Source organism: Vulpes lagopus, chromosome 11 (genome assembly GCF_018345385.1).
Source record: "Vulpes lagopus strain Blue_001 chromosome 11, ASM1834538v1, whole genome shotgun sequence".
Taxonomy (NCBI): Eukaryota; Metazoa; Chordata; class Mammalia; order Carnivora; family Canidae; genus Vulpes; species Vulpes lagopus.
The window spans coordinates 96,734,265-96,760,988 of record NC_054834.1 but is presented as its reverse complement, the minus strand read 5'-3'; the positions used below and the strand labels follow the sequence as shown (position 1 = coordinate 96,760,988).

Sequence of the window (26,724 nt, the reverse complement as noted above, 5' to 3'; positions counted from 1 at the left end):
AAAAGCAAAATTCTGCTTCTAAGCAAACTACTTACAAAAGTATTTCTTCTCTTTCCCCTATTTGGAACAGCTAAACAAGTCTTAAAAGAAAGGGTGAAAGTGTAGTAAATTGTTAAATTATTTAACTATGAAAACTATGAACAGAATATTTAAATGAGGTAGGAAATGAAATGCAGGAATGGGAGTTTATAATCAGCGTATGTCCATACATCCACCTTTTCATTTTTTCTTAGGCTCACTGAGGTAATCACTAGGTGATCCTCTGCAATGGAAATTTGCTTTCTTACTCCTTGTTTTATTTGTTTTGTGATCAAAATCCTGGTGTTTACTGAGTAGTCAAAATGTTAGTCCCTACTTCCTCTTGCTGTGCCCCCCCCCACCCCACCCTCCCCAAAAAACCCACAAAACCAACCCAGATAGGATTGTGGTTTCGCAAGAAAATAAACGTCCCTTTCAAAACCACATGGCTGTCATGTAAGTGAACAACACTTGCAGGCTCCATTTCACTTTCCCAAATCCAGAAAACACAAACTCCTACTCGTTGTAGTGGCTAATGTCAGAGTTACTGCCTATCTGAATATTTATCCTGCTCTTCCAAGCAAGCCTCACTGTCCAAAACAGTGCAAATGCAAAAGCATTCTGCAACTGGAGTTCTCACTCTCCTTTCGGATTGACAACAGAAATCGGAAATGAATGTGCTCTTTGTAAAGAAGCACGCTTTGTCACTTTGGGCACCACCCTCCCCTCCATACCACACTGGAATACCATAGCATTATCTCTTTCCTGTCCTATGTCGCTCATTCTTTCCCCTGCTATACAGCATGAAATTCAAGACTCTATACTCTAATTTATATAAATCTTATGGAAGTGCCACAGGTAAAAACATCACACAAAAAAGCCCTTTTAGAACATACATATTTAGAGACGATGTCTCATTCTTTGGATTAAACGTATTAAAGTTTCATAAAGAAATTTAATTATATTGTTTCAAGGCATTTGTTTTTAATCATGGTAGCGGTATAATTTTCAGCTCACTTATAATGTACACTGTACTGCATAATGCACGCTGAACTGTATAATGCACTGTAAAACTGAAGTGAAAGTATACATCCCTCAATTTAGAAAATTAAAGGGAGAGAAAACCTTTTGAGAAAACTCTCTGGAATGAAATGCATCTTCTCTTCTCTTCTCCAGCGTACTGGTATTTTTAGTGTTTTGGTCTGACACGCTAGTACATTCAATACCATAAGGTTCTATTTCTATATCTGAAATCTGATTTTGCTTTCTATTTTCAAACTATGAGGCAGAGGATTCTAGGCAGAAAAGCACGAGTAACTGAGGCTTCTATCAAGATAATCTGAGATCTTTGTTTTGCTGTGATGAGAGCTCCCACCCAGCTAAAAAGCCATAGACAATATACATTCTTTAGTTATAGTCCCAGACCGTGTGGGGATATTAGTGACCTGAGACTGAAATACATGGATGAGAACTTATTACACTGAGAGGCTGCTTTCTTTTAGGTGGTAAGATGCAGGAGATTCTACAAGGGATCTATTTAAAGGTAAATGAAACACGCACATCTTCCACAAGATAAACAAATGACTGGGCAGTTGATTTTTAATGTAGGAAGAAAAAAACAATACATCCATTTCTTCTCAAAATGCCCAAGTACTTTATATATAAACATGTGCCAAGTATGAATTATCTGCCTCTCAGTTCTGCACCTACATTTTGCCCTCCTTTGTAATGCTTGAGCTGGACCCCATAAACGTTTCCCCTCATTGGGTGTACTTTTAGGCTCGGTTAGTACAGGCCCTGGAGGGTCACTGCAAGGCCGATCAGGGGAAGGGGCTTCTCTTTTCTGCTCCCCAGCTTTTCACACTCTTATGGCACGGCTGACGGCGGTGTGCGGGAGACCCAGGGGTGCTCAGCCACCAGCAAGCCCCGCCCCTGGCACCCTGGCAGCTGGATTCTTGAGAACGAGCTCTGGCACCGTGACGGGCAGCTCCCCGCTTGCCGACTCTGGCCGCTGGCACCCTGGTAGGTGGCTCTGTGTCCACCAGCTCTGGCCCACAGGTAACCAGAGGGTGGCTGCTTGTGGAAAAACTGGAACCAATGGCACTACGACAAACTTAACCCAGCACCCTGGCAGGCTCGTGGCCCCGCTTTGGCCCAGGGAGCCACAGTAAACGCTGTTGTCACCCGTTCACAGCTACAGCCTCCCCAATGAGTCTGGATCACAGCCTGGAGGGTGGGCACCCCTGGCTATCCTCCCTCACCTCCAGGGAGCCGGAGCATTTGTTATTCCCATATTCCTGAGTCTCTCTCACCCCACTTAGCAGTTGGCTACCTTTTACTAGTTAATAATGGTATTAATTTTCCTAATACAGAATTGGTAGTAGGTGTGGACCCAGGCTACAGACCCCCCAAAAAGTAGGATGTTAGGGTGTGGTCATGATCTTGGGCTGGAATGCAGGGCTCAGTTTCCTGTCGATGGGAAATGGGCTATTAATAACCCACAGCCTAAAGTGGCATCAAAATCAATCATGCTATCACCTGTGATTAAGTGCATGGAAGTTCCAACTGAAGCAAGGCCGGAAGGTCAAAGTGTCTGCCGTCCTCGACCATTATGGCAGTAACAGTGAAGAGAAGGATTGTAGGGAGGGACGGATTCTTTTGAGAGCAAGGGCATATTTACCAAAGAAAATGACAAGTTTAGGTCCCTTAAGCCCCAGGCCAAGTCATAGTCTAAGAATCTCAAAGCTTCCATGGCAGATCTAAAAGAATCTTTTTTACCTATAGCCACAGGGCTGGTGTTTCTAGAAATCAAAAACAAAATTGATCTTGTGTGTTGCTGAATGACAACATCAGTTGAATTTACAACCTCACCAAGTTCCTTGTATGAAAATTAGCATACTGACTGGGGAAGAATGGGACCTGACACCTGGAAAGGGGTACCTCTGCATGGATGCAAGACAGAACTAACAATTTCAAACCTAAAAGTCATCCTGAGGCTCCCTTACCTATGGAAATAGTTTGTCCTCCTGTGTCTCAAGAGACTAGCTTTCTCTTGCTGAACACTTTTGCTGGATAGCCTCACGTGGAGTGGCCACTTTGCAAAGGTATGCTTGTTGTCCTCAAGACCTGCCATAACCACTCATTGTTCTCAAATCTTTTTTTTAATAAATTTATTTTTTATTGGTGTTCAATTTGCCAACATACAGAATAACACCCAGTGCTCATCCCGTCAAGTGCCCCCCTCAAATCTTAACATGCTCCAGAGGATCAGGTACATAGTATACCCCCCAAAGGGAGTAATTTACAGCCAAAAAACCTGCAAGATTTTGATTTATATGTATTGGAAAAACTCAGGGAATATGCAGGGGAGTAAACATCAAAAGGTGCTGGAGGAGGATGGGAATAAACAGATCACACTGATCTCATGGATATGGATGGATTTCCTAGAGATTCCAGATTAATGTATTAGCTCCTGGCTTCATAATGTATTATGAAGCCAGGAGTGTCTTAAGAGCTTACTTGGTTCACTGAAACTTGAGCCCAGTGGCAGCCTACATGTAATAAGTCTGAGATGCCAGAACTTTCCCGGCATGGCACGGGGGGGGCGGGGGGTGGGATCTAAGGCTTAGCAAGAAAACAAAGTTGGAGTGCATTTATCCTGTGCAAACTGCACATCCACCCACCTACCCCACCAACATCTCCCAAGAAGGACCAGAGACTCTCCTTCCACAAAGACATCTAAAAATACATTAGAAAGGAATACGACATCTCCAAAAAACTCTGTGGCCATTCTCATTTGTAGACCAGGTATGACCACAGGAGATGCTACTACTGAGATAGGCTTCTAGAATTCCTTGGGGATGAAGGGATTACAGGAGCGGCGGAGGCCAAGTAGCAGCACTTAATGCCAAAGACAAGACTGGTGTATTTATCATAAAAGGCAACAGGGACATTACTGATACTCAAAATGCTCTTTTTGCCCACACAAATCTCCAGTGGTAGATAATTCATCTTGGCGTCTCTAAGAATGAAATCAGCATGGAGCATACTGAGTATTACATGATCTATAAAACTGAAGAAATACTAGGTCTGGTGGCCACTAAGTGACACCAGAGGGAGTCACAGCTTCATACCCAGTCTCTAGGCCTGGCCTGGTCTTATAGATCCTGGGCCCTTTGATGACATGCCAGGTTTCCTTGAGGAAAACCTGCAGTTCTGCTACAGGTCTAGAAAGTCTTCCTCTAAGAGCACATCAAAGGTACCTGCTGCCATTTACTAGATGGAAAGTACACTGGGGAAAAGGAAATACCTAGTGGTTTCAGGGATGACTAAACACTCGCTCTGAATTGATGCTAAGTTCCCTACCAGTTGACTGAGAAAGAAACCACTTGAGCTCGATTTATAAATGGTCTGTGTAATATATTGGTACAAACTAGACGTCTGTAGCCCCAGTCAGGGGTAATCCCCGAAGAACAACTTCTCAAGAAAATCCTCCCAGTAGGCAGCACTTGGGCAGTCCATTTAGTGACCCACTCTATCTGGAATGAGAGCTGTCCAGAAGTGTGGATTTACACTAATCCATGGATGATCACATATGGTTTGACTAGATGATCAGGGACTTGAAAAGACAGGATGGCAAGACTGATAAGAAGAGTTTTGGGAAACAAACATGTGGATGGACCTCTCAGATCGGGCACAGACAGTCCCATAAGCAAGCTCATCATCGGGCATCTACCGCAGAGGAGATGCTCGATAATCAGATGAACAAAATCATCCTCTCTGTAGGTATCAGACTCTTTCTTGGCCCCCACAATGCTGGCTCAAGTGGCCATGGTGACAGTGGTGGAGACTGTGTGTGGGCCCAACAACTTGGACTTTCCCCTCCTCAAAGGTGAGCAGCAGTAATGCTTGTAACTGACAGCACCTCCATCATTACCCATGGCATGCCCTCTTCACCATTACAGCATTCCCCGCTGCACGGCTTCCGAGGAAGAAACCATTCCAGAGCACACAGAAGTGCAGCAATGGGCTCGAACCCCTGGGGTGAACTGGTCTCACCACATACCCACTCACTCAGAAGCAGCCAGCCTAACCAAAAGGTGGAATGGCTTAGGAGGCCTCTGTTGTATCATCAGGCTGGGAGACACATCCTAAAAGCACTTCTGACTTTATGCTTTGAACAGAGGCCACTGGATCTGGGAATCAAAAAAGGGCAAGAGAGAGGCGCCTCGATGGCTCAGTGGTTGAGCATCTATCTGCCTTTGGCTCAGGTCGTGATCCTGGGGTCCTAGGATCGAGTCCTGCATCGGGCTCCCCACAGGGAGGCTGCTTCTCCCTCTGCCTATGTTTCTCCTCTCTCTCTGTGTCCCTCATGAGCAAATAAATAAAATCTTAAAAAGGGGGGGGGGCATACAGGTGTCTGGGGGAGGTTCACTAGGTTAAGCATCCAACTCTTGGTTTTGGCTCAGATCATGGTCTCAAGGTCATGAGATGGAGCCCAGTGTTGGGCTTCATGCTCAGCGGGGAGTCTGCTGGAGATTCTCTCTCTCCCTCTCCTTCTGCCCCTCCCCCATCCCACTTGCATACACACAAGCACAGGTGTACACTCTCTCTCTCTCAAATAATTAAATCTTTTAAAAAAAAAAAGTGGGAATGGTTCCCCTCACTACTGTATCTAATAATCTATTTGCAGATTATTATTATTATTATCCCAACAACTTTGAGCTCTGCTGGTTTGGAGGTCTTAGTCCCCAGTGATGGAAGTTTTCTACCAGGGGACACAATAATGATTCCAGTGAATTGAAATATGATACCGCCACTTGGCTATTTTAGCCTTTTTATGCCACTGAGCCAACAAACAAAAAAAGAGGTTCCTCTACTGACCAAAGCGATGGATCCCAATTACTGAAGGAAAGTTGGGTTGTTGCCAAACAGTGGGTGCAAGGAAGTCTATGTCTGAAACCCAGGAGATTCTATGCCAAGACTCCCAGTACTTCTATGCCCAAGAATAAAACTTAATGAAACACTATGGCAACCAATAATAGGCAGGGCTACTGAGGACTCGGAACCTTCAGGAATGAAATTCAGGTCATCCCAGCAGGTAAAGACTCCCGGCCAGCTGAGGTTTTAGCTGCGGGGAAAATGAAATAGAAAATGAGCAGAAGGAGGAATCCAGAGATCATGACTAATTACAGAAATGAGGACTGTAAATAAGGATGATAGCAGCTTGGTGTATTTTCCCCTTTGTTTGATATCTGCATATCCATATCTAAATATGTACACTTATTTGGGTACATCAACTATTTCTTCTTTTTCTTCCCTTTAATTTTTTCCCTAGTTTTACTGAGACTGACGAATAAAAACGGTACATATTTAAAATACACAGTATACTGGGCTGATATACACAGGCACTGTGAAATAACCACAATCGTGCTAATTAACACATAACTGTCACCTCGCATAGTTGCCTTTTGCATGTGTGTGATGAGACGACCTCTTAGTAAATTTCACGCCGGCGTCAATTACAGTCACCATGGTGTATATTAGGTCTCCAGGCCTTATTTATCTCGTGACTGAAAGTTGTACCTTACGTACCACATTTTCTTTATCCGTTCATCCATCAACTCCACTTCTTAGGTTGTTTCCATATCTTAGCTACTGTGACTAATGCTACAATGAACAGAGAAGCACAGATTTCTTTTCAAGATAGTGATTTCATTTCCTTTGGATATATACCCAGAGGTGGGATTGCTGGATTATATGGTGGCTCTATTTTTAATTTTTTTGAGGAACCCCATACTGGTTTCCATGAAGGCTGTACTAATTTACAGTCCCACCAACAGTATATAAAGGTTCCCCTTTATCCACATCCTTGCCAACACCTGTTGTCTTTTGACTTTTTGATAACAGCTGTACCAGCATGTGTACGGTGATACCTCACTACGGTTTTGATTTGTATTTCCCTGGTGATTAGTGATGTTGAGCATCTTCTCATATACCTATTGGCTAGTTGTAGGTCTTTGGAAGAACGTCTATTTCCACCATAATTTGTGTACAAGTTGTTAGAGGTTAATTTTATGATTTAGATTTTGGGTAACAGAATATTCAGTGGGACTATGATGGAATTTGAAGAGAAATTAATAAAGTCAGCAATGGATACAATGACTATTGGGACTGTGTCATTGGGGAAAACGGTAAGAACTTCATTTGTACAAACGACAGCTGATTTTTCCTGGTAAAAGCACAGAGTTGCTTCATTATGATATGGAAGTTCAAAAGTGTGTGAAGGGCATCCATAGACGCTAAGTAGCCAAAGGCATGAACTGTCCCCGTCAATAATTTGCTGCCTCTCAGCACTGTATTACTGTTTTTTTGTTCTGCCTTGTGATATAGGAGCTAGACAACCCTACAAGCGTTTTTTTCTTTGCCAGCTGGCACAATGTCAGGCTGTGTCAGTAAAGGGCACTGGAGGGACACTGCAAGGCACAGCAGAGGAGGAGACTTCTCTTCCTGATTCCTGTGGGATTTTTTCTCCAGTGGCCGTGGTAGCCAGCAGCATGCACGAGATCCAGTGTTCCTCACCCTCAAGTGTTTTATTAGCACCCCCAAGGGAGGATTCTTGCGGACCAGCGTCAGCCTACCACACCCCACCAGGTGGCCTCCTGCACATCAGCACTGGCCTATGGCATCCCTGAGAACTTCACGAGAATCCCAGCAGATGGCTATTTGTCAGCCAGCTCCAGCCTGTGACACATGGCAAAGCCCTCCAACATCCAGTAGGCTACAGCCGGATCCTCTCCAGGGAGGTCTACCCTTCAGCCTTGCGGGGCCTTCCCTGAGTCTGTTCTCCCTCAGCTCTAGAGGTGCTGGTCGCCCCCTACATTTGCTATTTCTATATTCTTTAGAGACTGTTAAGAGTTTACAGCAGTTGACCTTTTGCTAGTTAGTAATTTTATTTTATTTTTTTAGTTAGTAATTTTAATATTAAATTTTCACTGTTTAAATTGTGGTTTCTACATATTGACTGGATCCTCACTGATATAATCTACTCTTTTGTACTGAAGCATCTCCCATATTGGGGAGAACTGATATACCCCTGGACTGGATTTACTAACTGTACAAACTGCACACTTTCAAAACTTACTTACAACTACTTTAAACAAACCATCCTTTTGATAATATTTTACATGAATGACAGGAAGTTGTACATTTTTTTTAAAGATTTTATGTATTTGAGAGACAGAGAGCATGAGTGGGGGCTGGGGCAGAGGGAGAAGCAGACTCTCCACTGAGCAGGGAACCCGATGAGGGGCTCGTTCCCAGGACCCTGAGATCATGACCTGAGCTGAAGGCAGACGCCTAGATGACTGAGCCACCCAGGCGCCCCAGAAGTTATAATTTCTTGAATGAAAGAAGATAGTTTAAAATCAAGTCTAATATGCCATGATGATGCAGATGCAAACAATGAGGGTGAAGTGGCATAATTACTACCAACGTCTAAGACAAGCCCTGCCATTAAGGACTCTCTCACCTTCAAAGAATCCAGTAAGTCTCTCTGTCGAATATATTCTCTGTGTCATACTTTACACTCCAAAATCACTGTATGCAGAACAGAGTCTTGTAAAAAGCTTAGGGGGAAAGTGTGTGGGTGTGCTTGTGCATCTATACGTATGCCTGTGGCTCCTGAGTGTTCACGGCCACAAGGATCAAACTGAGATGCTCAGGCAACCCAAGTAACCAACACATGAAGTACTTTATAGGTTACATTTTTTACTTGCTGCTTGTCTAAATTGCTCCCCCACCACAAACCCATCACGCAGGGACAAGAATCTGGAAGTAATTCCAAAAAATTAAGAGGGCCATAAAACTCTGTGGTTAGTTCTTGCTCCCCCAACTAGACTCATTTACGTTACTAACTTCAGATCTTATTCTTTCAGGCCCATCTAGTTAAAGAAAGGCTATTATCCCCTTAAATGTAAACAGGACGATAAACTAAGAAATATTCTGACTTCAAGGAAAATGGCATTACAAAGGGAAAAGAAACAGGACATAATTAATCTTAAGGTGTGCTACGTGGCTAGATCTCTCCATTTGTAAAATGGAGCAAAAATAGCTGGCCTCAGATAATATGCTTTCAGGTCCAAAATTTTCTGATTAAAATTGTATAAAGAACAGAAAATCCCCTGAGGCAAATTCCCTGACATACCATAGACTTAGATCTGTATTCTTGTCACTTCTCTCTCCATTTATCACTCTCCAAGCACCTGCCATCCCGTCCCCCCTCCTTACCTTGACTAAAGGCAGGTATATCACTCGAACTAAACAGAGAAGGCCTTTATATGACTTAGGTGTTTTTCTAATATACCTTAGGGGGAAAGAGGACAGTGTCTCATTATCAGGTGCCAAAAGAGATTAATAAAAATTTCTGTAGCCAAAAATGATTTATGTCGGTTTGCCTCATTCAGATATATTTTCTAGATGAGCACTCCTCTAGACTATCCTAATATTTGTTCTGTACTGTATAAGCTTGGAAAGTACTAATCAATTTTTCTGTACAATTAAGGAATATTTAGGTTACAATCTAAGCAGTGAAATTTTATTAAGAAAATAAATAGCAAAATAAATGATGTGTGTGAGTGCCTTGGTATTACTTTCATGTAAATAATTCAAGTAAATTTCATGTAAATAATTTCATGTAAAGCCAATTCATATAAAATCTTATCTTTTTATTATTACAAACTTCATCATTAAAAAAACTCTTCAATTAACCAAAAATTAAATATGCCAATGCATTCAACATTCCTTATATTTTTGAAAAAAAAAATTCCTAAAAAGAGCTGTGGGTGGGAGAAGCCTTTCAATGGAATAGAAATGTCTGCTAATTTAATATTCTACTATATATAAAACGTTATTTTTTTCTTTCGCTGTCATAGAAGCAATAAAAGTAAAACAAGAGGAATATACACAATCTGAACATTCCAGAATTTTCAAAGAAAGATTTTTCTTGGAGTAGCTTTCCTCACAGAGATAACAATGGAGGACAGAAGAGAGAGCTTCATGTGGAAGAAGAAAATGGAAAAGAGACAACGATCTTTTCTTATCACTGGTCTTGGTTTTTGTCTCATTCCTTTATTGCCACTCAAGGACTGGAACAAAAGAATCATTGCATTAACACTTTACTTATTATTAAAAATAATCGCCATGACTGTAGTTCGGGAAAATGAACAAAGGTAAAGAATATACTATTATCAAATCAGAAATAATTCAGCAAATGTGGACATGGTATTTGCAGTTCTCAAAAAGCTGCTGCTTGCTTAAACGCACATTCCAGCTTTTGTTTTTTACACGTTGCATTTTTTGCAGTGGCACTTACACTTTTTGTGCTACCATGAATTCCAAGAATAAATTTCAGTATGTTTTATTAGGAAAAAAAAATAATGAGGAAGTTTAGAAGTTTATAAGAACATATCCCTACTTCATAAAAGAAACTCTTTGGGGCATTCTTAAGGGACTCAGCTTAACACTCCCTAGTCTTTCAGATATACTTCATAGATAAATATTTTTTAAAGGTCAATTCTTTTATTTTTATTTTATTGATTGCATTGTTAAACACTAATGAAAATTGCATCTTATTATAGGAGACTTAATTATAAAATTATAGAACCGAACTTCACTAATCCTTTAGAACTGATAGTTCCAGGGTGCCTGGTGGCTCAGTCAGTTGAGTCTGACTCCTGGTTTCAGCTCAGGTTGTGATCTTAGGATTATGAGATCGAGCCCCGTGTTGGGCTCTGTGGTCAGCGGGGAGTCTGCTTAAGGTTCTCTCCCTCCACCCCTCCCTTGAAATGCACATGCTAATAAATAAATAAATCTAAAAAAAAAAAAAACCCAAAGACCTGATGCTTCCAAATGACCAATGAAGTCACCAGTGTCACCATCAACAACACAAATCCAGTTTGCTTTAAAGGAAGTTAGGAATCTGGATTTTTACCTAAAATCATCAAACTTTCAAATGTTGACCATGAATTTTTAAACATTAGACTACTGTGGGACATATCTGCGGGACAGACACCCCCATGAGCTACCAATTGGGGCCACGTTCTGAATGACAACCCGGGAGGACTGGCACACAGCTAGCTACACAGCGCAGAGGCTGTGTGATGCCTCCCACTGTGTGACGCCAGGCCAACTTCACTCCCGCAGGTTACTGTGTGTAGACTCTAGAGTGTGCAGCCCTCAAAGTACAGACTTTGCAGGTCTGTTAGTTGGGGTCCTTGGTGGCGTAAATATTTGTCCTCTGATGGTAGGTTTATTAAATTCTGACACAGCCAAAAGTTACTGAAACCCAATCTGTGAACACATATGTTAACATACACCTGTGCATTAAGAAAAGAAATACACACTGTTCAAGGTGATGCACAGATGCACTAAGCTACTGCCTTTGTCTTCAAAGAGTAGAAGGTCAAGGAGATGAGGAGAGGGGGATTTAACAGGATTAAGAGGTAAGCACTGAAATAAGTACGTGGTGGGAAACCTGCAGGCGTGGAGGCAAGTGAATCCAAGTGGGGGAATCTAGGCAATAATATGGTACTAACTTTGTATGGTGACAGATGGTGACTACGCTTACTGTGGCGAGCATTTTGGAACATACATAACAGTTGAATGACCATGCTGAGGACCTGAAACTAATATAATACTGTATGTTGACTCTACTTCAATTTTAAAAAGATTTTTAAAAAGGGGAGTGCTGAGTTTGAAGAACACGGGCCAGATATCATGATAAGGGTAAAGAAAAGCAGAGATGTTGGAAGACTGGATAAGATAAATTATGGGCAGAGAAGGGAAGCTCAGGCTTGTTCTTTTCAAGGTGAAGTAGCAGTTCTAAGCTGTGAGATGCTGAGGGGTTTACCCCTAAGTGGCTGCAGGACAGAGAAGTGGTGGTGATAGAAGTCTGCGGTCGGGCTCAGAGGGCCGTAGGGTGGGTACCAGATTGCCTCAGGATGATGGTCAAAGACAGCGCAGAGATGTTAACTGAGGCAGGCACTGAAGCCCAGTACAGTGGGAACATCTGCAAGATGAAGTGGTTCAAGTGGTTATATGGAGAGAGATTCAGGGATGAGACATGGTAGCAAATGGAAAAATAGACTAATTTTCTTATATAGCATATGAACTGATTTAGTCAAAGAGGACATCACTTATTTTGATTTAGAAGTTGTATTAAAAAAGACTCTGGGTTTTTTCTTAAAGTTAAAAAGGTATTAACTTATTATATCTTACTTATTACAGAATTGAATTAATAATATCTTTTTTTAAAGATTTTATTTATTTATTCATGAGAGACATAGAGAGAGGCAGAGACATAGGCAGAGGGAAAAGCAGGCTCCCTGTGGGGAGTCCGATGCAGGACTCCATCCCAGGACCCAGAGATCACGCCCTGAGCTGAAGGCAGACGCTCAACCACTGAGCCACCCAGGTGCCCCTGAATTAATAATATCTTAAAAGAGGATCATCAAACATTCCTTTAGAGGAAACAAATAGATCACACCCCACCTCCAACAAGATTTCCTAAAATACTAGGATGAGAAAGATATTTGCTATATCAAATGGGGACCAAAACTGGGTGGCTCAGTCGGTTAAGCATCTGCCTTTGGCTCAGGTCACGATCCCAGGGTCCTGGGATGTAGCCCCACGTCGGATCCCTGCTCAGCACAGAGGCTGCTTCTCTCTCTGCCTCTGCCCCTCCCCTACCGCTTGTGCTTATGCTCTTTCTCAAATAAATAAAATCTTAAAGAAAAAAGTGTATTTCTGAAAATGTATTATAGAAATATCTTATAAACATAGATAATTCAGCTAGGTGAGCTTAAAGATGGACTCAAAGAGAGAAATAAGAAATTTCGGAAAGGTTTTTGTGTGTAGACACAAATGGTGGGTCCCTCTGTCTGGCTCTGGGTGCTCTTATCCAAAGCTGACATGGTCGCAGGACACTCTGCCTCTTTTCTAAATTGCTCTCTGGGTGGAAGAGTTAATGGAGGATCTACCTCCCCCCACCCCTTTCTGCAGGCCCTGCTAAGATAAACAGGTGTGAAATGTTTTTCTCTGTTTATATACAGTTCTTAAAAAGGACAATTTCTTCCTAACTCATCCTGACAAACGGCTGTGGGTAAACATTCCAGATCCTTTATGAGTTTGCTAAAACAAAGAGGAAAAAAATCCACAATGATAAAGGAAAAGCTGTATTTCGAATACCACCCAAGTAGTGAGTTAGAAGGTCTTTATACATTTTCACCTACAGAGCAAATACAGTTTCTTCCCCTTATAATTACCAAATCTGGAGCGAGCCAGAAACACAGAGTTCTACAGCCTCATTGGTTAACAAACAAATGTTCTATTTGTATTCCCAAAGAATACTACAAAGAAGGTGCCAAGTGCCCAGATAAATGCAAATTACACTTAACTTAAAATGTCTGTAGTGTTTCTCCAGCTATCAACTAAGGCCTGGAGAAACTCTTAAGTAGAATTCATGTTTACTTTATACCATATGTATGCAGAGCCTCATGACAGCAAAGAAATTGGAGGGAAAAAGAAAGATAAACAAGGAGATTAAAATTCTGGGTCATCAACAATACTGTGGGAGAGGTGAAGCAGAAAATATCAAAAAACATATAAGGAAACTTCAAAGCACTTTGCATGATTCAAAACAAAACAGGAGGTGAATTGCCAAGGTGTACAGAACAGGCCAATTATAAAGATATTTTCCCTGTCTCCATGCTAAAAGTAAGATTCCATGCAATTGGTCGGCTCCGCTTTCTTTTATTATTATTATAAAAATAGCACATGCTCACTGTTTCCCATTTTTCATGGCCATACACAACTCTAGATACATTCGTCTGTGCATTTTTTCCAATTATTCCCTTAGAACAAATTCTCAAAAGTGAGGGTTGATGGGTCAAATGACGTTTCATTTCCAGACTTTTGTGAATCTCCCAAACCGCCCTCTGGAAGGCCATGCCTGCCATTTTAGACTTCCACTGGAAGTCTACACTTCTCTGAACCCTGCCCGGCTCTCCTCTGCAGGCCTCTCTCTCAATGGCAGCTAGCAGGTCTCTAGCAGCACTTGTTTCATCGGGCCTGGAGGTAAGCAGGGCGCCCTCCTCGCTCATTACCACTTCCAGACAGCCCTCCTCGCCTCCTCCCTAGAAGCTGAATGCTAGGTCATTCGACTGCATCATCCATCATCCCTCACTGCTGCCAACTGACACCAAGAGATGAGTGTGCCCATTACCTACCCCTTCACCACTGTAAGTGCCATCATTCCTTCCCACCTCCACCAATTTTGTGTGTGGGGGGGGGGGAGGATATCTCCATATTGTTCTATGATGCCACCATAAGGATCCTATATGACAATGATTCTCCACTGGGGGGAAGATACCAACTTCTGGCAGATAGGGAAAGGGGAAGGAACAGGTATAGTATCATAGAAAATGTGGATTTTAAAAGTTTGGGAAACACTATACTGTAGGTAAGTAGCTAGTTACTGGCAGCTTTTTTTTTTTTTTTTTTAAGATTTTATTTATTAACTCACAAGACACAAAAAGAGAGAGGCAGAGACACGGGCAGAGGGAGAAGCAGGCTCCCTGTGGGGAGCCTGATGTGGGACTTGATCCCAGGACCCTGGGATCACCCCCTGAGCCAAAGGCAGACGCTCAACCCCTGACCCACCTAGGTGCCTCTCGACAGCTCTTAAAAAAGAAAGCTCTGTTGAAATGTGCTCAACAAGCGACAGAGGAGAGTATAAATACTCGGTGTGTTCAGACTGTAAGTTGCTGAACTAACCACTATCACAACAGTCACAAATGCTGAAAGTGGACTGGGTGCCGGGAAGCGTGCTGAGTGTCCTCAGGGGACTACCCCACCTGGCCCTCATGATCACCCCACGAAGCAGGCCCTCTTATTACCTACATTTCACAGGAGAGGAAACTAAGACCCGGTTAAGTAATGACCAGCGCAGCCTGGAAGTGAGTGTCCACTGCCCGAGCCTGGAGCGCAGGCTCTGAAAGCACTTGGCTCTACAGCTTCCTAGGGACTAATGTCTCCATCTTCAGCAAAAGACAGACGACTTGGTTTAGAACCAGCAAATGAAAGTTCATTCTATGGTCTTCCTAAGTATTTCGCCTGCCATCTCAGCCAGCGGACGGATTCCCTGTTAAGGACATGCTGCCAGAAAGTTTTTCCTGGTTTCTCTCGAATGGCCTTGATCTCAGACAGTTATCTCCTCAGAGTCACTGACAATTTCCAGACGACACGTGTCACGCACCCTGGAGTCCAGGAAAATCCCTTCTGTTGTCTCTGGCGGCCAGGCCCGGGGAGCCCTCACCCCCAGCCCTCCCTGCCTCCGCGGCCTACTGGAGCGCCCCGGGCCTAGGCCCCCTGTTCGGGTCTTCACCACGAGACAAACCACCCCGGGTCGCCGAGCCCCTCTCCCACCTGCTCACCCCTGTGTGACCGCGCACAGTCCAGCCGGACCCCATCTCCAGGTCCCCCCAGCTCCGGAAACCCTTGCCCTGGGCCCTCAGGCCAGCAGCTGGACACCCTGCCCCTGAACGTCTTCCCTAACCTGTGCATCACCTTCCCCGACGGAGGCCGGGCTCCGCTCCGCAGGCCGCCCTCTCTCCAGGGCAGGAGCGGGTCCCCCTCCGCACTTGCTCCGTGGGGCCTGGCGGTGCGCAGGGGTCCTCCTCGCCGCTCCTCATTACCTCCTCCTGACCGCTCTCCCCCTCCCTAGAGGCTGACTCTTACGTCGTCATCAGGCCGCACCATCCCTCATCCTTCACTGTTGCCAACACACACCAACAACCCCCAAGAGCTCTCTCCGTTTCTTGAGGGTTTTCGCTCCTGGCTCACTGACATCTTCCCCAATTACTATTCTTGTCTCACAGTGTGGGAACGTTCACATGCACGTAAACGAGGCTCTGGCACTTGTCCCCTCAAGCCCTTGAACTCCGCTGCAAGGATCCAGTGCTTCCCCACACCTTAGTCACCCATTCCTTTGCTCACACCCTAGACCCAGTAGTTTCAATCACTGCACACACCCCCACCCCGCTTCTACTCCCGGCTCCTCCTGTTAGCACCTGGGATCCAGCGGCCCCACGGCCTATGACCACCCGCACTTTCTTCCCAGCTGTCTTCCCTTCCCTCCTTACCTTGCTTAAATTCCTTACCCTTCCTTTGGGTGCATCCTCACCGCCCTCCTTGTGCTTTTAACTGCCCTGTACTCAGGAAGACCACAAGCCCCCAAAACCCCAGGTCTCGGTCTACTCCACCCCTGCACCTGCTGAGCTGAATGCGCGGCTATCACCGTCCCAGGCTTCCTCAGTCCCGTGGTTCTCGGGGTCTTGCACACAGATGCTGATTGTTTCAGCCCCTTTTGTTGAAAACGTGACCCTTGCCTTTGCTGCCTTGCCTTGGGGCCTTGGGGCCTTGGGGCCTTGGGGCCTTGGGGCCTTGGGGCCTTGGGGCCTTGGGGCCTTGGGGCCTTGGTGCCTTGGTCAAACATCTACTGACCAAATATGGATCTATTATTTGTGGACCATGTTCTGTTCCATGGTCGATCTGCAACGTGAACACCACCGAGGCTTGGTGTTGGGGCTTTACAATAAGTAACGAAACGAGGCAGGACATCGTGGAAGGCCTCCAACGTGGTTCTTTTTCAAAACTGTTTTGTTTGTGCCACGTCCTTTACGTTATCACACAGGTCTTACAACCTGCTTGGCAATTTCTACCAAAAACTGGCTGGCGTGACAACTGGGCTTGTGCCGAACCTGCAAATCCATCTCAGGAGAACCGGCATCTTAACAGCACGCTCTGAGCGTGACTGTCGTGTATCTCCCGCTTACCGACGCCTTCTCTCGGTTCTCTCAGCAGCACTTGATAGTTTGCGGCATAAAGATCTCGCAGAGTTCTCTTGTTACGTTTATCCTTTGGTAGTTCATTATTTCTTTTTAGAAGCAGAACTTTATATTTTAGTTGTGGTACATAATATAAAACTTACCATTTCAACCGCTGTCTGTAAGTGCACGACGCATGACGCATTAAGGACGTTGTTCGCATTGTGGGGCAAACGTCCCCACGATCCTCTCCCAGAATTTGTTCATCATCCCAAATGGAAATTCTGTATCAGCTTATTGATACTCCCTATTCCCAGTGGCCCCTGGGTACCACTGTCTGCCTCCCGCATCTGTATTTGCCTACCCAAGGCACCTTGTATAAGTAAAATCATGCAGTGATTGTCCTTTTTGTGTTTGGCTTTTGCTTAGCATGCCATCTTCAAGATTCATCCATGTTCTAGGGTGTACCCCAATTTCATTTATTTTTTAAGGGATGAATACTATTGCGCTACCTCCATATACAATATTTTGCTTATCCTTTCCTCTGTTGATGGATATTTGGGATGTTTCCAACTATTTCATAGTTTTATTGTATTGTAAATGGTATTTCTTTAGGGTGCTAAATCAAATTTTTCACCGCTTGTATCAAAAATGAACTCCTCGTCTTCTCTCACAAATCTGTTCCACCCACAATCTTCCCTATTTCACAAGACGGCAAATACATCCTCTGTCTCCTCAGAGCAGAGCCTTTGGGCCTTCTGCGACTTTATGCCCACACAGCATGTCCAATCAGTGAGCAAATCTGGTTAGCTCTATCTCTAAAACAAACCCCAAATGCAACCACATCTGAACTGCCTCCACGGCAACCTTCCTGGTCCCAGACACAAATACCTCTCACCGGGGTGATAATCCTAACTGGCCTTACTGCCCCTGCCTCTGCCCCATATGGTCTTTTCTCAACAGAGTTTATCCAGAGTAACCATATTAAAAACACAAGTCAAATAATTTCACCTCTCTAACCCAAAGCATTCAGTTGCTCACTATTTCCCCCCCCCCCCCAAGTTGAAATCAGAAGGTCTTACAGTTGCCTACCAGGCTCTATGCCATTCAGCCTTGCTCTGTCTCCGGCCTCACTTCCTGTTCCTCCTCCCCACATCCACTCCACAACAATGGCCTCCTTGCTATTTCTCCAATGCAACAGCTATGCCCCCACCTGGCATTTGCCTGTCCCCTCGGGGAGTTTTATCTACATATAAGCACAGGGTTCTCTCTCTCTCTCTCACCTCCTTCAAGTTTGTACCCAATAACCTCTGCCCAACCCACCTTAATTTGCAACTCTGACCCCACGCTGGCCCTCCTGGTTTCCCTTACTCTGCTGTTTTTTCCTTATATTTTTTATATAAGCTTTTTTTTATATAAACTTTTAATTTGGGAATAATTTCGGATGTACAGAAAAGTTGAAAAGATAAGGCAGACAGTCCCGCTCACCTTGTTTCCCCTAAGTTTAACATGTTGCACCACTCAGACTTGTCAAAGCTGTGAAACCACCACTGGTGCATTACTAATAACTAAACTCTAGACTTTATTTGGATTTCACCATTTCACCATTTTCTCCACCAATGCCTTTTTCTCCCTTCCTATTCTAGAATCCAATTCAGGATACCAAATGTTTGCTCTCCTTGCGTCCTTAACCTCTTCTGGATTCTGACAGTTTCTGCCAACAACCCTGAGAGGCAGTGCCCAGGCGTTTTGTAGAATGTCCATCAATTTGAGTTTATCTGGTGTTTTCCTCATGACTAGACTGGCATTACAGGTTTTGGGGAAGAAGACCACAGAGATGAGGTGTGTTTCTCATCACATCACATTGATGCGGCTTATCCCTAGTGATGCTAACCCAGATCACTTGGTTCAGGTGGCATCTGCCAAGTTTGTCCACTGTATAAAGTTACTGAGCCTAAAGTCCCCAGTTTTTCCTTTTCTATACTCCAGTCTTTGCAACTGAGTCACTAAGTTCAGCCCATATTTAAGAAGGGGTAAGCATCTTTATGCTTTAACATACAATTTAATTAATGTTTTATTCCCACATTTGAAGGTAAGCTCTAAAAGGACATGAATTATTGTCTATTTTATCACCGGTATGGCTCCAGTATCTAAAACAGTACCTCGCATGTAATAATATTTGTTGGACAAGAGAATACCAAAGAGGAGATTTCCTAGTAATCTGTTCAGGTCATAGCTTCTTACAGCAACAATAATATGCCCCCGACGGGCTTAGGGGAAAAAATCACATATGTCATTCACGCTAAGGTATTACTAACACGTTGAGTTACCTTTCTCAGTAGTATGTGCAGTTTTATTAGGAGAGTGGAATTATCAATACCAAAATTTTAGGCATTAGTAATAGGATTAAATAGAGAATATAGGTCAACTGCCTAAAATAGTGGCTGCAAATAATGGGAACTCAAGAAATGCCCACTTTCTTCTATTTCTTTGCCCTACATTTAGGAGAGAGAGATTCTGGAGGCTCAGAGGGTCTTCCCTGGAACCTCAAATATATACTTGTTCTACCTGCCAACAATTTTAAATTATTTTTGAAACAAGGCAGAGTATAAATTTTTAACATTCCACATTCCTGAATCCAGTTAATATTAATCTCTGAATCTCTTACTAAAAGTCTGTTCCTGGTCTGTTAGGCAGATGAGGTAAGTCTACCTAGAAGCAGAGTTTCCCACATATCCTCATTGTTCCGAGACATGTACCCTGGCCCTAGCCACAATTCCCGGGCTCTTCGGAGTATAAACTCTTTCCCAAGGAAGAATGCAGATTACACTTAGGGCCTTAGTTTGTGGTTAAGAACCTGTCCTGAGATTTTAAGGGGAAAAAGTTGTCCCAGTTTCATGACTTTAAAGATTCGCCCACAGTTGAACTGGTTTAGGAAAAGTCAGTTTAGATGCCAACGAACCTGTGTACTGCATTAAAAAATACCCATCAGATGACATAAAAATGAATACCTGTTGCTTATGATCAACTCTACAATTACAGTTCTTTTTTTTTTAATGTATGTATTTTTTTAAATGATTTTATTTATTTATTCATGAGAGAGAGAGGCAGAGACACAGGCAGAGGGAGAAGCAGGCTCCACGCAGGGAGCCCGATGCGGGACTCAATCCCGGGACTCCAGGATCATGCCCCAGGCGGAAGGCAGGCACCAAACCGCTGAGCCACCCAGGGATCCCCTAAGCCACCCAGGGATCCCTACAACTACAGTTCTAATAACAGAAGCAATTTAGTTTCCCACTGAAGGAAGTGCTGTTCTACATGTTATAAAAATTCAATGAGTTAAGCTGATTCTGTTCATTAATTGCTTAATATAATCTCTCTTTAAAAAGCAGAGCAGCCATATAGTCCCCTCCTCTTTTCACAGAGCCTGCACACACACTCACCAGATATTTCCATCCTTATCAGTGTAGCTGATTTTACCAGGCACTATTTTCAGACAACCAGCAACAGGGATAAAAGTCATATTCTCAAGTTATTAAGATTCTGGCAGTCTCATTTCATTTAGGACACCTTAACTTTTCTCAGGTCATCGATCAATGAACATCTGATATTAACAGAGCTAAGAAAAAAGCATCTTGGATTTCTGTTTTGGAAACACATTAAAAAAAAGGAGGGGGGGATCCCTGGGTGGCTCAGCGGTTTGGTGCCTGCCTTTGGCCCAGGGCGCGATCCTGGAGACCCGGGATCAAGTCCTGCATCGGGCTCCCTGCATGGAGCCTGCTTCTCCCTCTGCCTGTGTCTCTGCCTCTCTCTCTATCATAAATAAATAAACAAACAAAAAAAAACAAATAAATAAATCTTTAAAAAACAAAAAAGTAAGAACCATGGCCAGGAAAATCCTCCCTAGCTGCTATAGAATAGAAGCTTTCATTCAAAGACAAATGAATTTACTAAGAACTCAAAAACTCAGCCAAACATGAAGAAGGAAAAGCTACGAAGTAGACTAGGAATGGCAAATTGCATTTTTTCTAGAGTCAGGAATACAAGACCTTTCTGTAAATCTCACAAGTGAAAAAAAGCTGAGGTGTGAACACCCGGTTTATTATTTTGTTTACTTGTACCCTATAGATGTACAGATTGTTTATAGTGAGCTCAGGAAATACAAAGATCAGTAAGATCTAGATCCTGTGCTCAAGTAGCTGACATACAGAAGAGGGTAAGATTTGTTCTATGTGGCCCCAGAGTCAGACCCATTATCAATGCCTAGAAGTTACACTATAAAGAACTTTCTAAGAATTAAACTGTTCCAAAACTAAACAGCCTGCATCTCACATGTCATCAAAAGCAATATTCAGACAGGAACTGGGTGTCCTAACCAGGAGCAGGAATTAGGTATGAATAAAAAAAAAATTAATAAGATAGTCTCTATCTTGGGTAATTTCGTGTGACTTCCTGTCTTCACTAGAAAACAGAGAAAAAAATTCTAGATACCTATTTATTTATTTTTAAAGATTTTATTTGAGAGAGAAAGAGAGAGAATGAGCAGGGGGAGGGGCAGAGCGACAAGGAGACTCCCCATTGAGCCTGGAGCCGAGAGCTCAATCCCAAGACAACAAGATCATGACCCAAGCTAAAGTCAGACACTTAACCAACTGAGCCACCCTGGCACCCCTAGATACCTTATTAATAACCAAGTGACATAATCCTATTGTGAAGATTAACAGCCAATCATATCTATTTTGAAACTGTCTGAAATACTCATGGATGGCTCTTCTCCAATTTTTCAGTTGTTCTCTCTGTATCTGGCTCTGAATTTCTCAGAAATTCAATTGGTGCTTCATACTCTTTTTATAAAGAAAGAACCTACCTTTGTATTACACCAGTCAGGACACAACATTTTTATTGGAATGCATTCATTGGTTTGATTTCAGCACAATATTTAGAGCACGGCTGGATATTAATTAACTGGATAATATTAACTAACCGAAATGCTTATTGCTTAACATACCGAGATCAATAATACTTTAATGAAGAGTTGAAATAACAGTTTGCAATTAATGTTCCTCACATGGCCAATCAAAAATAACTTCCACATGCAAGTAAACATGTAATCTAACAAAGTTTTGAAAGGACTGTAAAAATGTAAAACAACTGAGCAGCAAAAATAAGGAGGAATAGGGGCTTTTGTTGCAGATTAAAGATTTTTATGGTCACATCATTAATCTGAAGAAAAGCCAAAAGTGATGCTTGTCTGCATGTAACTGCAATTCACAGATCATGATAAGAACATTATTTGTAATTCAGGTGACTTTCTAATCAAATTCAGTTCTAAACCCCCCTGGTTCTAGGAGAAGCCCTTCCTATGGCTTTTCCCCAGCGACGATTACCTCTCCTCTAAGGTTTGTGCAGCCCTCAGAAACATCAGCAATACGTGCTTACTCGTTTAACATATACATTTGTTCAATATGTGTCTAATTTCTTAAATCTCTTTCGAGTAGTTCACCTGGAGGGGGGGGAGGTCTTAAATTATCAGCTCCTAGTAAGGAAACTGCCATGCAGAGACAGGCTGAGTGATGGATAGCTGCTCAGTATACCCTTTGTGTGACTTCCTGTCTTCACTAGAAAACAAAGAAGAAAATTCTAGATACTTATTTATTTATTTTTAAAGATTTTATTTATTTGAGAGAAAGAGAACATGAGCAGGGGGAGGGGCAGAGGGACAAGCAGACTCCCCACTGAGTTTGGAGCCGGGGCTCAATCCCAGGATGAGGACTACGTTAATTATGAAATAAGATGAGGGATCCCTGGGTGGCTGAGCGGTTTAGCACCACCTATGGCCCAGGGCATGATCCTGGAGTCCCGAGATCGAGTCCCATGCTGGGCTCCCTGCATGGAGCCTGCTTCTCCCTCTGCCTATGTCTCCTATGTCTCCGCCTCTCTCTCTCTTTCTCTCTCTCTGTCTCTCATGAATAAATAAATAAAATCTTTAAAAAATATATGAAATAAGATGATTTATTTAACAGTGCTTATCCTCTAAGTGATGATTTACACGTGGTGCACCAACGTTGAAGTATATGGCACTCTGAACTGTTTAAAATTTCCTAAGCAGGAGTGGCAGGGCAGCCCAAAGGGTGGAAAAGCTGGAGCATTTGTAAAAATCACACAGCAGAGACCTTACAGAGAAGGCAAGAGCTGGGAGCTCCGGCACCACGCAGCTGAAGGAAGCCACCCCCAGCAGTCGGCACAGCCCGTGGGTGCCCCCCCCGGGGCTCAGGGACAGAGGCTGCGGGTGTGCCCGCGCAGGACCGGCCCCAGGACGGAGCAGAGGTCAAGGGGCAGGCCCGGGCTGGCCCAGGGGAGGCGGGCAGGGCGGAGGCCGCGGGGCTTGGTGCGCCGGGGAGCCGCCCGGGGGATGGGGCTGCAGCAGGGCTACCTGGGACAGGGAGGATGGTCGGACGGCGACAGCATCGACAGCATCCCACAGCATCGGGGAAGGCAGAGCCGCCCTGGCCCTCGGGGTTCGCCCCAGGGCTGGGAGGGCACCAGGGCCTGTAAACGCGGCCTCCGGCACCTTCCCCCACGTAAGGTTCTAGCAAACCACCAACTGGAGCTTCCCCCAAACGTGGCCCCATGGCCAGGCTGACCGCAGAGGGCGGTTGTGCCGTGCACCTGCCAGGGGACCGTTGTCCGCGCTGGCGACTTGTCAGCGGCGCTCCGAGCTGCGAGCCCTTCTCCGCGTGTTATCCCACGTCACCCTCGTGCCAGCCCGGGCGTGGGTGCTGGGGAGGCAGGGGGGGGGGCCCGGGATCCCACAGCCTCTAGGCCACCGCCGGCGGGACACGGTCACCTGACGTTCCAAACCACCGCCGACGCCCGAGGCCCCAGCACGCGCGCCTGCCCTGCACCTGCCCTGCACCTGCCCTGCACCTGCCCTGCACCTGCCCTCCGACTGCGGGGGGGGGGGGGGGGGGCGGGTAGGCTCGGCCGCCGCTGCCAGGCACCGCCGGAGCTGGGGACTCTGCAATGGGAGGCCCTGGAGCGCGGCTTCCAACACGTTCCCAGGGGCAGCCTGATGCTCCGGGGCCAAAGGGCACAGTCTGGAGGCCACTGACCCACATGCAGAACAATCCAGAAGGGGCAAATCCTGCCGGGGATGGAACAGCTGTGCGGGCGCTGCCTCAGCGGAGCTCAGGGCAGGACCCGCAAGGGAAGGGGCCGGGGGAGCACCCAGGCTGGCACCGGGCGCGGGCACCCGAGGGAAGGGGCCGGGGGAGCACCCGGGCTGGCACCGGGCGCGGGCACCCGAGGGAAGGGGCCGGGGGAGCGCCCGGGCTGGCACCGGGCATGGGCACCCGAGGGAAGGGGCCGGGGGAGCACCCAGGCTGGCACCGGGCACGGGCACCCGAGGGAAGGGGCCGGGGGAGCGCCCGGGCAGGCACCGGGCGCGGGCACCCGAGGGAAGGGGCCGGGGGAGCACCCAGGCTGGCACCGGGCGCGGGCACCCGAGGGAAGGGGCCGGGGGAGCACCCAGGCTGGCACCGGGCGCGGGCACCCGAGGGCGCAGCCGCAGAGGCTCGGCTGCCAGCTCTGCGGCAGCGAGGTCGGCCCGCTGGTGCCCGGAGGTGCCCGCGGCCTGCTGCCGCGCCGGCCCGGGGGATCCCACACGTGCCAGAACCCCACGGCGGGCGTGGGCAGCCACGGTACTCCCGTTTGCCTCGGTCCTATCAATGCACCTGAATAGGAGACGACTTACAAGATCGGTGATGCCGTTTCAGGCCTCCTTACTGCGTCCAGAGCCGGCGCTCCCACCGCAGTCCGAGCAAACGGTTCTTTAGTGAAAAGTCAGCCCCACAACTGCAGAGCAAAGGAAGACGGGTCTCCCCGGGGCTAAGAAAGTGATAAAAACATCTGCCAGCCTTGGGTGAGCCGCTAAACGCCCTGGGGCTGGTGAAGTCCGGGTAAGAGAAGCTTTTCCTTTTAGTTCTCTGTGTCGATTTCAAGAGTGTATTTTCTGTTTCTCACCGGCATTTCCCCCTTGATACAAAAGCTGCTTGGTAGTTCCTCTTCTTATGCCCTGTTTTGACATTTTGATGTTCTCTCTTTAATTATAGATACAGCGTGGGACAGTTTCAAAACCTGAATTTATCTGATTTCAACATTTCTACGACAAATTTGGTAAGTTTGTTTGTGTGTGTGTGTGTGTGTGTGTGTGTGTGTGTTTTAAAATAAAGGGAGTGGTGCTTTGCAAAAGGCAAGGCAAAAATCCTCATATTTCACACCTCTTGAACACTGTTTCCTTTCAGTTCTTTTGGGGAAACAAAAGGAATCATTTTCGTATCTCATACTTAAGTCTGGTTTCCTACTATCAGTAGGAGAAGACCCACAGATATCAAGGTAACATAAATGCTCGCAGGTCTCCATCTCTTGGAAAAACATATCATGTGCAGACATGTCTGGTTTAACATACCATTAAATATACTACAAGAGCAAAATGAAGCTGCTGTGATTAGCCTTTCTAAAAGGGTCGTGAAGCCGATGAACTAATTCTCTGTGCTGTGTGAGGTCAGCGCTTGGAAAGAGGACCTTGACCTGCAATATCTTTCCCTGCCTTCTCCACTTCCTGCTTCAATTTCTGCCTAAACAATACTGTTCGATCTCAACTCATCTGAGATTTACCAAAAAGATACGATAATGACTTCTTTCCTTACCTTTATAATAATATCCTTCAGATATTATTTTTTCCTGTTGAAATTCTTAACAAAAATAAATAGTGCACCGTAAGTAAATCTGCAACTAACATAGGCTAAATTATCACTGAAGAATTCTTTGAAAAAAATCGATAGAAAAGTAAACATTAAACATTTTAGGCGCACATGCTGAGACAGGAAAATTAGTAATCTGTGACATATTGAAGAATTTTATAAAACTCCATTCACTTGAACATCCTGAGAAAGTGACATAGACTGTCAGAGCTATAATTTTTTTTATTTTTTCCAATTATAAAAGTAAATATATGGCTCACGCAGTGTTCATATTTGTCAAAACTGAGTGATCTGTGCACTTCATTGTATGTAAATTTTACCTCAAAAGGAAACAAAACAGTAAACACCTACTAAACTCTGGTAATAATATGCATGCTGAAGTATTTAATGGGAAAGGTACTGATGCATGCAACTTATTTTGAATTACATCAAAATGGATTGATGGATAGAAGGACACATAGCTGAATATATATGTGATGAAGCAAGTATTTATGTTAATGACAGACCCTAGACGGTAGACATATAGATGTTCACTAGAAAACTCCTTCAACTCTTCTTTATGTTTGAAATTTTCACAATAAACTGTTGAGGGGAAATATGAGAGTATAGAAGAATATGGAAAACAACAGAAGTATAAGAAAAAAATAAAAACACCAAACAGACACCAAGCAGACACCCAAGACTTTACTATGTATGTATGATGCTTTGTAGCTTGCTTTACCACTTAGCGACATAATAACGTGCATTTCCTTAGTTCTCTAAATATTCTTCCAAATGCAACAGAATTCCATCGTACAGAAGTAGAATAATTTTTTGCAGCTTTACTGAGGCATAATCAACAAATAAAATTGTAATATTTTAAAAGTATAAAACATTTTACTACACATATGTACTGTGTTACTTCCACTGTGTGAATCCTTTCGTATCTATCACCTCCCATATTTGCCTATATGTGTGTGTGTGTGTGTGTGTGTGTGTGTGTGTTTGAGAAGTAGCATAATTTAAAAGATAATTTGTTACAGAATACTTGGGTTGTTTCCAGTTCTTCACCATTATCCATC

General features: G+C 44.5%; 1 protein-coding gene across 4 annotated transcripts in view; it reads right to left on the bottom strand.

Annotated features, from left to right (window-relative positions):
• The window catches only part of MAP3K20 (mitogen-activated protein kinase kinase kinase 20), a 175,227-nt gene that overhangs the window by 131,888 nt on the left and 16,615 nt on the right, over positions 1–26,724 (bottom strand). Inside the window, exon 1 of one of the 4 annotated variants that reach the window (XM_041721846.1) lies at positions 15,632–16,165. The exons of the other annotated variants lie outside the window; for them this stretch is intronic. The gene's annotated coding sequence lies outside the window, so the exon portion shown is untranslated. Of the gene's footprint in view, positions 1–15,631; positions 16,166–26,724 lie in introns of those variants that run through there. 4 annotated transcript variants of the gene reach the window in all.